General features: G+C 42.1%; 1 protein-coding gene across 1 annotated transcript in view; it reads left to right on the forward strand.

The window, feature by feature from the left end:
- Positions 1 to 12,342, forward strand: part of LOC117359614 — a 387,942-nt gene that overhangs the window by 256,924 nt on the left and 118,676 nt on the right. The window contains exon 3 of the transcript XR_004539279.1: positions 9,762 to 9,817. The gene's annotated coding sequence lies outside the window, so the exon portion shown is untranslated. The remainder of the gene's footprint in view (positions 1 to 9,761; positions 9,818 to 12,342) is intronic.

Here is a 12,342-nt window from a genome sequence, read left to right on the forward strand (position 1 = left end):
CCTTTGTTTTCACTTCTTATTTTAATGTATTTTTTTTCTGGGAACTTATCAGTGTTTTTTATAATGGGAACAAAAATGGAAGAGAATTAATGTGTGTGGGATGAGGGGGTAACTAATTTCTTCAGCTAAATAATTCAATCCACTTCAAACAGACATAGGAGAACTCACACACCATTCACACACCCTCCAACCAAAAACGTCAAAAGAAAAAAACTGTTCGACAACCTCCTAGCCATTCGAGCTGCAACACTTGACCCCCAACTCTACAACCAATTGACATCGACCACAGACTGCAAAACCTTCAAAAAGAAATAAAAACCCTTCTATTCAAAAAACACATAAAACCGAACTAACACAATCAGAACTGTCCCAAGCATCACCTGCAACTACTCCATATGTACTTCTGATGTCATGACAATTCAGACATAATTTATGTTATGTTATGTTTGGAATATAAGAAAATTTTCACTGCCTGTTTCTATTCTGACCATTTATTCTGTTTCATGGTCATTACAAAAAATATTTTTTTACATAGGGGGGTTGTCAAAAAATGATGGGCCCCGGGTGCCACATACCCTAGGTACGCCACTGCCCAATGCACCGTGCAGTTTGATGTGGTTAAACAGGAGTTAACTGAAAATCGTACATAAGAGTTAAGTATACAATTACACGTAACATAGGAGTACAAATAACAAAGGACCATGGAAAGGTCAGAGTCGAGAGCAAAGGAAGTAGGGAGTACAAGGAGTGCTCAAGAGATGAACAGAGGTAGGGTCTAGGTACAGATATAGAAAAAGATACCCAAGAGGGTAGGTGAGGTGAGGGAGCAGATTGAAGAGTAGCGAAAGTCCATAAAGAGTTAAGTATACAATTACAAGTAGCATAGGAGTACAAATAACAAAGGGCCATGGAAAGGTCAGAGTCGAGAACAAAGGAAGTAGGGAGTACAAGGAGTGCTCAAGAGATGAACAGAGGTAGGGTCTCAGTACAAGTATAGGAAAAGAGACCTGAGAGGGTGGTTGAGGTGAAGAGGCAGGTTGAAGAGTAGAAAGAGTCTGTAACGAGAACAGTAATTTCTCTTTTGCTCCAACTTTTGGATATCTATGATCAGATTTTGTGTATTTATTACTTGGAGGTATTTGAATGTCTCTATATTATTGTCCCCTTTCCTCTTCTCCAAGTGTATGTGTTAAGGGAATAATACAAGATAGTGATCATGTAATGTGTGTTCATTTACCAACACGTAGCTTCATGCCAATACTGCCTAACAGTGACCTGAAGAAACATTTGTTAGACTATGAAACGATGGCAACCATCGGCTGCATTGAGCACAGATAGAGATAAGCATGTGTTGGCTGCACAGAGCACAGTTTGAAATAAGTCCAGCATTAATCAAAGCAATTGGAAAGCTGATCCTGATTGGGACGCTACACAGATAAGCACTTTTCTATTCTATCAATAGCTAGTGCAACTGCAATATACATTTGGAAAAGTTTCAGGAGGGGTGTTGTTGTTTTTATCTGGCCAATGATAGAAGCGTGCAGGGGAGCTGGTATATTTGACAGCTCTCTCCTTCACAGCTCCAGGACAGCGTCATCTCCCGAAGCTTCTGAGGCCCTTTTCCTCCTTAAAGGAAGCATTAAGGCACCACACTCAGTTTTTACTTGAGTTTATAACTATTTGTTTGTGTTAATTTACCATAACATAAGTATGCAAATACATCAAAATCACCTGATTATTATTCAGATCAAACAATGCAGATCGCTGCAGCAATGCAAAAGGGAAATTTACCATAGAAGATTTATTTATTTTAATATTTATGTACCACTGATAGCCTAAGTGCTTCATTCAGGTACTCAAGCATCTTTCCCTATTTGTCCCGGTGGGCTCACACGCTATTGAAAGTACCTGGGGCAATGGGGGATTAAGTGACTTGTCCATGGTTACAAGGAGCAGCATGTGATTTGAACCCACAACCTCAGGTTGCTGAGGCTATAGCTCTAACCACTGTGTCACACGCTCCCCATATTGCTGCAGGAAAATATGCTATTTTACTGTAGTTTAGAATAGTGGTTCCCAACCCTGTCCTGGAGAACCCCCCAGGCCAGTCGGGTTTTCAGGATAGCCCTAATGAATATGCATGGAGCAGATCTGCATGCCTGGCACCTGCATTATATGCAGATCCCTCTCATACATATTCATTAGGGCTAGCCTGAAAACCCGACTGGCCTAGGAACCACTGGTTTAGAATATCCCCCCCTTGGATCTTTAGGTCTATCTCCATTTGGTTTGTGGTGAACACCATTGACTATTTTGGCAGCTGCTTTCCAGACTGACTCTACAGTGTACTGTATATCTTTTTGAAAGTATTGTAAGTAAAGTCTCACTAGCAATTTATACCAAATCTCCATGCTTTTCCTACCAGTTATTTCTCTACCTATTGTGGCTACTGCCAGTGTGTCCGCATGAACTCTCACTAGCAGGCCACTGTATTTTCCACAAACTTGCGTAGAGACAGGTCAGAGTTCATCGATGTTTTATTATTATTATTGTTGTCAGAATGCGCCGTTAGTCAATTAACATTGCACACTAGGGTTTCTCCCAATCTCCACAATGCCCTTCATTCAGTGATTAGCTCAGACTACAATTTCCACAATGCCCTTCATTCTCCTTCCTGGTTCAGGCAGTTCATTTGCAAATTCAATAGCTCATTCTGTTATGCACCCTTTTCTCAATAGCATACATTACATCACAGTTCAAAAGGAAAACTTCTCTCCCAAACAGGGCACGGCTCTCAGTAGCCCAACACTCACTGCCCCAGCCAGCACGGCTGAATAGAAAAAGAAAAAGGAAAAAAACCCAGAAAACCACAGTTTAAACTTCATTCTTGCCTTGCAGTTGCAGCTCAAAACCACTCCATGAGTTCTGGCTCCATTTCAGCCTTCCACTCACTGGGATCTTGCTGCATCGGTTCTCCTTGTAAGTTTAGGTCAGCTACCGGCAGAGTTTCCTCTGGTAGCTCTTTCTTTTCTATCTCAGGAGGAACATTGGAGAGTGGTGTGCTGGTGAACTCTCTCCCCCTTTCCTGATTATTTGAGCTGAATTTAAGTTCCCTGTTGCTAAAGGTGTGCCCAGATTCACCTAGCCTCCTTTTGTCACCAGATGTCAGGTGTTTCAGAAATTCCCCTTCTGTTTCTCAGTGCTTGAAAAGGGCAGCTTTCTCCTCCCCCACCTGAATTCTCCTGAGTCAGGGGAAGTTTTACTCCAGTGCTTTGACTCTGCATAGCTTCTCTCTTTTCTCTCCCTTTCCCCAACCTTGCTCCTTATTGGAGCTCAGGCTACTAGCAGGCGCCTTAAGACAAGGAATATAAAAGCTGCTTTATCTCCTAACACAGGAGATGGCTTGAGCACTGGGAATGTTTCATCAGCATGTGCAATGTGTCTGCCACACTATGCATACATGTTTCCAAGTTTTGGCATTTGTTATCCCACCATTATGAAGATACCCGAGTGCTTACAATTCTAATGCATAGCATAAGAGAAAGAGAGGGGCAGAGGTGGACACAGCAGATAGGTAGGGAGAATCTGAAATTACATAATTTGATAGGAAAGAGTAGAGTAAAGAGGGCTGTTTTGTTATTTTGCCGGCCCATAACATACAGTTTATTTGTCTATGCAATGTAGACTAGATGGATATTTATGATTTATATGTAAAAATCTTGGCATAGTCAATTTAAGGGCTCCTTTTACTAAACGGCGGGCCGGTGAATTAAATGCTCTGATACTCGTAGGAATCTTATGAGAATTGGAGCATTTACCTCTCTGGCCCACGGTAGAAACCTCTACTGCCGTTTTTGTAAAACCAAGCGTAAATTTATAAGCATCACTGGTAAATGAGTAATAAGAAACTAGGTGAAATTCACAAATTATTTAATTGTTAAGGTTCGATTGCTTTATAAATATTCTGTACATGTTATTTTTATGTAAATCACTTAGATGTCTTATAGGCAAACTTGTGGTATATCAAATGCAAATAAAAGATAGATATTTGCAGTTATTGAATGAGTGATGCAGGTTCCCACCAGTCTATCTGTCTTTCTTTCCCCCTGCGACATTATCTATTCCCCTATCCATTTATCTGCCCAGTCCATACCCCCCTCCCCCCGCCGTGTTTCTGTCCTCATTCCTTTCCCATCCAATAAAAATGAGAAGGAACAGAAAAATATGCTTTCACGCCTGAGCTGAGTCAACCAGTAGCTTTTATTCATATGGGAAAATGCAGAATCACAATTATTACAAGATCCAACATGGCCAATGTTTCAGCGAGCAGATGCCTTCCTCAGGGGTCTAAAAACCAACAAATACCAATAAATATAAATTAACAGGTACCAATGAAATATTAAATGCAAAATGCAATAAATGCAAAAGTAAATAAAAAATAACATACAGTATAAAATATATTTATAAAAATATAATACAAGCTCCAAAATGATAAAATATTTCAAAGAAGAGGACAAATCTACATATACCATTATCAATAAATATTAAAAGATAAATGAATAGATAAACTACCTAATGGCATGCTAGAGAGAACATATGTCTCTAGAACTGCTATATAAAAGAAAGTAAATGAATCATAAAAGATAAACTCAAATGCACACCAATCCTCCCTCTAATTTTCGCTGGTGCAAAAATGTTCTTTTGTGCAACTTATTTTGGTCTCCTATTACAAAGCCGTGGTAGAGGTTTCTACCGCGGCTTGGTGAGATAAATGCTCTGACACTCATAAGAATTCTATGAGCATTGTAGCATTTACCTCAGTGGCCCATAGTAGAAACTTCTACTGCAGCTTTGTAAAAGCCAGAGTTTATAAGCTAGTTCAAATTTGCGCACTAGGATTCAAGTGTATCTTGGTAAACATAATGCAAATAATATTAACATTTCAAGTGTTAAGGCCCCCTTTTATCAAGCTGCGTTAGGGATTTTTATTGCAGGTTGCTGTGGTTAAAGCTCTAATGCTCAGTGACCCACAATAAAAACTCCTAACATAGCTTGATAAAAGGGGGCCTAAGTAATTGACAGGGTGTTGGAGCATTTGCCGTGCAGCACTTGGCTTCATGGCTTTGTAAAAGGTTAATGATATTCAGCCCATAGCTTTTTTTAAAGAATGCAGAAAAAGTGTGAAAGGTACAAAGAGACGGAGTCACATTTATAGGAAAGCAAACTTTATTTCTAGACCTGACAAAGCCCATGTTTCAGCAAGTGCCTGTGTCAGGGGTCAGATGTTGTCAATCAATATACAAACTCCTCTGTTGAAAATGGTCCAGCATATACAGTACAATTTCAGGGTTACTTCTGTCAGCATAGCAGGCTTCAGACTCTGTCATCCTTTACCTTGACCTCCTTACATTTGCTGTTCTACAGTATACATTGGACCGTTTTTGATAGAGGAGTTGGATGTTGATTGACATCTGACCCCTGTTACAGGCACTTACTGAAAGAACATAAGGATAGCCTTACTGGGTCAGACAAATGGTCCATCAAGCCCAGTAGCCTGTTCTCACAGTGGCCAATCCAGATCACTAGTACTTGGCCAAAACCCAAAGAGTAGCAACATTCCATTATCTCAGAGTAAGCAAGATTCCGGAACCCCAAATAGTAGCAACATTCCATGCAGAATCTCCAAAGAGTAGCAAGATTCTAGAATTCCAAAGAGTAGCAACATTCCATGCTACCGATCCAGGGCAAGCAGTGGCTTCCTCCGTGTCTTTCTCAATAACAGACTATGCACTTTTCCTCCAGGAACTTGTCCAAACCTTTCTTAAAACCAGCTACACTATCCGCTCTTACCACATCCTCTGGCAACACATTCCAGAGTTTTGAAATAAAGTTTGCTTCCCGGAGAATGTGACTCTGCCTCGTTTGTTCTATCTACGACCTTTTGCACTTTTTCTGCTTTGTGGGCCTTTGTGTTACCATTTTCCCTAGTGTACTCTCTTTTTAAAAAAATGCCAACCACTGTAGTCAAAATTATAAGGCTATTCAGCACCGGTATCCAGATACTGGCAGGTATGAATATCTAGTTTCAACACACACTGGTGTTACTATCTGGTTAGCAGCAATATTGAAACCGAAAAGCAGATAGCCAATTGGATAAAGTTAAGATAACTAAACGGATAATTACAACAGCAAAAAGGCTATCTGTTTAGAGTTCTGAATATTGTTGTTAACCTGATAATTACTGGCTTTGACCAAACTCCACCCACAGGCCACCAGACATTTTACAGATAGTGCCATCCTCCTAGAAAAGCCCAGAACGGGTTACAAAAGTACATCCATAGTAGTTGACAAACAAAATAAGTGAAATCTTATATATATATATATATATATATATATATATATATATATATATATATATATATATATATATATATATATATATATATAGGCAGTGTTCCAGCCCTTTTACCAGTTTCGTTGCTCTCCGTTGGACTCTCTCAAGTACCGCCATGTCCTTCTTGAGGTGCGGCGACCAATACTGAACGCAGTATTCCAGGTGCGTCCACATCTGGAATACTGCATTCAGTATTGGTTGCCGCACCTCAAGAAGGACATGGCGGTACTTGAGAGAGTCCAAAGGAGAGCAACGAAACTGGTAAAAGGGCTGGAACACTGCCCATACGCCGAGAGGTTGGATAGGCTGGGGCTCTTCTCTCTGGAAAAAAGGAGGCTCAGGGGAGATATGATAGAGACCTTCAAGATCATGAGCGGCATAGAGAGGGTGGATAGGGACAGATTCTTCAGACTGAAGGGGACAACAAGTATGAGGGGGCATTCGGAGAAACTGAAGGGAGATAGGTTCAAAACAAATGCAAGGAAGTTTTTTTTTCACCCAAAGGGTCGTGGACACTTGGAATGTGCTACCGGAGGAAGTGATCAGGCAGAGTACGGTACAGGGATTGGACGGATTCCTGAGGGATAAAGGGATCGTGGGATACTGAGGGAGGAGCTGGGATGTAACACAAGTATAGAAAGCTAACCAGGTAATAAGTATAGAAACCCAACCAGGTCGTGCATGTGCAAGACCGGAGGGTTAGGACTTCTATGGAAAGATAGGACTTCAATGAGAAACCAAGGTGGCAAGGGAGCCCCTTCTGGTGATTCAGACAGGTCGTGACCTGTTTGGGCCGCCGCGGGAGCGGACTGCCGGGCAGGATGGACCTATGGTCTGACCCGGCGGAGGCACTGCTTATGTTCTTATGTTCCTATTATCACTTACTATCTGGGAACAAATACTGGGGGGGGAGGGGAGGTGACATATAAAAATGATTGAAAACAACAGATTTTAGTGTCTACCCCATAGTTTTCATAGTATTCGGGCTCGCAGAGATGAATACTCAGCATAACTCTGAAACGCATGGACAGATTTCACTTACTATGTGGGGAAAAATACTGTGGGGATGGGAAGGGGTGACAAGTAAAAATTATCGAAAACCACAGATTTTAGTATCTACCCCATAGTGTTTTTGGGCTCGCTGAGATAAATAATCAGCATAACTCTGAAACACATGGAGAGATTTCAACCAAACTTGATATACATATCACTTACTATCTGGGGACAAATACTGTAGGGGTGAGGAAGGGAGTGACATGGGTGGGGGGACTGGGGTGGGAAGGGGGTGACGTTGAAAATGACAGATATTAGTGTCTAATCCATAAACACATGGACAGATTTCAACCAAACTTGGTACACATATGACTTACTAACTGTGGGAAAAATACTGTGGGGGTGGGAAGGGGGTGACATGTAAAAATGATTGAAAATGGCAGATTTTAATGTCTACCCCATAGTGTTTTCAGGCTCGCTAAGATGAATACTCAGCAAAACTCAAACGCATGGAGAGATTTCAACCAAACTTGGTACACATATGACTTACTCTCTGCCCTCTAACCCAGCCAGTTGATTAACCGTTACCCCGAACTGTATCCATGGCATCCTATTTGTCTGTCTTGTCTGTTTAGATTGTAAGCTCCTTTGAGCAGGGACTGTTTTCTTCGTGACTCTGTAAAGTGCTGTGTACGTCTGGAAGTGCTATAGAAATAATTAGTAGTAGTGGTAGTAAATCCCACTTTAACTCTTTTATTTTGTAATTGTGAGCCCTCAAGGAACAGAAAAATACCTGCTGTACCTGAATGTATACCACTTCAATAGCCTTCAGGTTTACAGGTGACTAACATATTTAGATATAGTAAGTATTTTTCTGTTTCTGGAGTGCTCATACACACAAAAAAAAGTCATAATGCCGTTGTACAGGGCCATGGTGAGACCTCATCTGGAGTACTGTGTGCAATTCTGGAGGCCACATTACAGTAAAGATGTGCGCAGAATTGAATCGGTTCAGCGGACAGCCACTAGGATGATCTTGGGGCTCAAGGGTCTCTCGTACGAAGAGAGACTGAACAAATTGCAGCTCTACACTCTCGAGGAACGTAGGGAGAGGGGAGACATGATTGAAACATTTAAGTACCTCACGGGACGTGTCGAAGTGGAAGATGATATTTTCTTTCTCAAGGGACCCTCGGCCACAAGAGGGCACCCGCTCAAACTCAGGGGCGGAAAATTTCATGGCGACACCAGAAAATATTTCTTCACAGAGAGAGTGGTTGATCATTGGAACAAGCTTCCAGTGCAGGTGATCGAGGCAGACAGCGTGCCAGACTTTAAGAATAAATGGGATACCCATGTGGGATCCCTACGAGGGTCAAGATAAGGAAATTGGGTCATTAGGGCATAGACAGGGGGTGGGTAAGCAGAGTGGGCAGACTTGATGGGCTGTAGCCCTTTTCTGCCGTAATCTTCTATGTTTCTATGAGTTAAAGTGGGATCTGAACCTGGATCCCTTGGTTCAATACGCACTGCACTAACTACTAGGTTATTCATCAGACTTGTTTCCTGCTTTGCATAATATAAGAAGGTGTCAAAGAGCTTGATACCCCCATCCCTTTCAGTTTCATTTTCAGCGGAGAGGTAGGACACTGGAGGATTAAGGAGGTGTCATGCCTCAATCCCTCCAGTGGTCATCTGCTTAATCGGAGCACCTTTTTGCACCCTGGATGTGACTGAAACAGATCTAACTTAGGGCATTTTTCCCATTCGGTAATCGCTGTTGGGTATCCTGCTTTCGGTCCCTCCCTAGTTCTGCCCAAAACATGCCTACAACATGCCACTTTGATATTTGGACATACTATAGCATTGGACATCCTTTTTCTGGGAGTTGAACATTTCAAGCACATGGACATCCATTTGGGCATTTTGAGATATCCATATGCTTCAAAAATAAGCTCCTTGTATGTGCAAGGAATATGCACACTAGATGAATCTTCAATCTTGTGGCCTTCCCCTTCCTCCCTTCTGTGTAAGTCAATATTCTCGACATTCATGTTGTGGAACCTCACATGCTAAACGTACATGTAGTCACCATGATTAAGTGCTTTTGAACATTTGCCTTTCTCTGAATGACAAACAAATGAGTATATAGGATTACTTGTACATGGTATTTTAGACAAGAGTACCAAGAATTATAGCAATATTATATCCATTTTTTATTGGCATAATGTTATTTATAAGGGTTAAATGTGTTCCTTGTGCACATATATCGCTTCAATACAAATAGTGAAATACATTGGTATTAGATCCCATAAGTCTACAAAAAAAGAAAATAAAAAAATCCCCTACTGAAAATGTTTATTTTCCTTTATAGTGAACCTGGATCATTTCCAGATACTTCGAGCAATTGGTAAAGGAAGCTTTGGAAAGGTAAGACAGTCTGACTGATTTTTTAATTAAAGTGCTTGACAATCAAATTTAAATAGGAACATAAGCAGTGCCTCTGGGTCAGACCAGAGGTCCATCATGCCCAGCAGTCCGCTCATGCGGCGGCCCAACAGGTCCAAGACCTGTACAGTAATCCTCTATCTATACCCCTCTATCCCTTTTTCCAACAGAAAATTGTCCAATCCCTTCTTGAACCCTAATACTGTTCTCTGTCCTATCACGCCCTCTGGAAGCGATTCCAACTCTTCAGTATTTATGATCATATGCATTTTACTTTTTTTTTTTTTTTTTTTTATATTTGGTTCATCAAACTATTATTGAAGAAAAATTCAGCCATGGAAAGAAAATGTGTGGACTTAAATAGGAATTGTGTTGTCTTTGTAGATACTTGCTGCATCATGTAGCACTTTTTAGTGATGATAATATTTTTATATATTAATTTTATGTAAACTACATAGATGTTCTCCCATTGCGGTATATCAAGCGTAAAATAAACTTGGAAACTTGGATTTTGATTGCAAAGAATGCTAACACATATCACCTGATGGTATGAGCGCCCCTAAAACTGAATTATTCATAAGTACTTTAGGGACGAATTCATCAATCAGCATTACGGCCCTTACTGTGACTTAAACAGACCTAACGCTAAAGTGCCAAAAATAGCGCAGCATCTCATTATTATGCTAATCATCTAATACAACATGCAATGATAAGTTGGCTTAGGGCCAAAAAATTTATGGTAAAATAACCTCAGCTCTTTGCTCCTTATATGGAAACATGACTCCTCGCGGTAATTTTGTGAGACAGCTACTAGGGGCACAATTTTGTTGGTAGTACTGGAGAGTAATGCTGCCTGATTCACAATTTGAATCGATTCGAATCGATAATAAAAAAAAAATTGTCCTCTCTATTCGGTGATTGACCCTCCCCCCTCACCCCCAAAAGCAGGATAGGCAGTGTTGCCTTTTGCCAGACGGCTGCTGCCGCTTCTGCTTTAGAGGGCGAGAGGGGAGGGTCAGTTGGGAAGTGCTGCAGTGTCTGGCTTCTCCCCTGGCCTCTTGAACATCCATTTACTTAATGCCAGCAGCGGAGCAGCCTGCAGAGAGCATCACCAGTACTTTAGCGATCCTTGCAGGTTACCAAAGGCCTCAGGAGCTGTCTTCTCTCTGCCACAATCCTGCCTCTGATGTCAGAGGAGGGGCAGGACCGCAGCAGAGGGAAGACAGCTCCAGAGCCCTATGGCAACCTGCAAGGATCGATAAAGTACTGGTGATCCTCTCTGCAGACTGCTCCGCTGTTAGCATTAGGTAAATGGATGTGCGGGAGGTCAGGGGGGAACACGCAGGCCTTCCGGGGGGCTGGGGTGCAGGTCTTCAGGGGTGGGGTGCAGGTCTTCAGGGGTGGGGTTCAGGTCTTCAAGGGGGACAGCCCTTCGGGGGGGGTGCAGACCTTCAGGGGTAACAGGCCTTCGGGGAGGGTGCAGGCCTTCAGGGGCAACAGGCCTTCAGGGGGGATGGGGACAGTCCTTCAGGGGGTATAATGCAGGTCTTCAGGGGGGACAGGCCTTTGGGGAGGGGGGCTTGGTGTAGAAGTACACGGAGGGAGGGAAGGGGGTTTCAAAGAGATGTGCATATGCCGGACTTTTGGGGGAAGAAATAATGGGTCTAAAAACAGAGAAGAGGGAGAGAGATGGTGGAAAATGGGATTTAGGGAGGGAAGGAACAGAAAGGGAGCGAAGTTGGACACAAGGGATGGTGTGAAGGGGGAATGAGATACTGGATAGGAGGGTAGTTGGGAAGAGAAAGGGAAAGATGGTGGACCCTGGGGTGGTAGGGAAGAAGGGACAGATGAAGGATGAAAGGGTAGTTGAGAAAAGGTAGATCTGGGGATAGAGACAAAAAAAAGGAAAGATGCCAGACCTCCGAGGGAGGGAAGGGAAACGGAAGGGGAGGACAGAGATAGAAGATGGATGGTTAGCATGGAGAAAGAAGAAAACGACAAATGGGCAGGAGACCCTGGCAAGCGAGTAATCAGAAAACAACCAGAGCCTGGGACCAAAATGATTTGAATAATGACCAGACAACAAAAGATAGAAAAAATAATTTTATTTTCTATTTTGTGATTACAATATGTCAGATTTGAAATGTGTTTCCTGCCAGAGGTGGTGTTAGACCACAAATGTGAGCTAGGATTTAACAGAGAAAGGAAGTCTTTTTTGTTTGTTTATTTTATTTACACCACAGCGCCAGTGTGGGTAGGAGAGGGCAAAGGGGGTGAAGAGGCTATAAAAGGGGTGAAGAAGCTATAAAATAAACCCACCAGGATATTTGAAAAAAAAAAAAACCACCCACTTGGGCAGGAAAATCAAATCGAATCGAAAAATTGATTCAATAGGCTGAATTGAATCGAATAAAATTTTTTTTTCCTGAATTGGGCAGCACTACTGGAGAGACCAGAAGTGATGGGGCATCACTCTTGCCTGCCTCCCCAGACTCCCTCTGGACCAC

Source organism: Geotrypetes seraphini, chromosome 4, assembly GCF_902459505.1.
Source record: "Geotrypetes seraphini chromosome 4, aGeoSer1.1, whole genome shotgun sequence".
Taxonomy (NCBI): domain Eukaryota; kingdom Metazoa; phylum Chordata; class Amphibia; order Gymnophiona; family Dermophiidae; genus Geotrypetes; species Geotrypetes seraphini.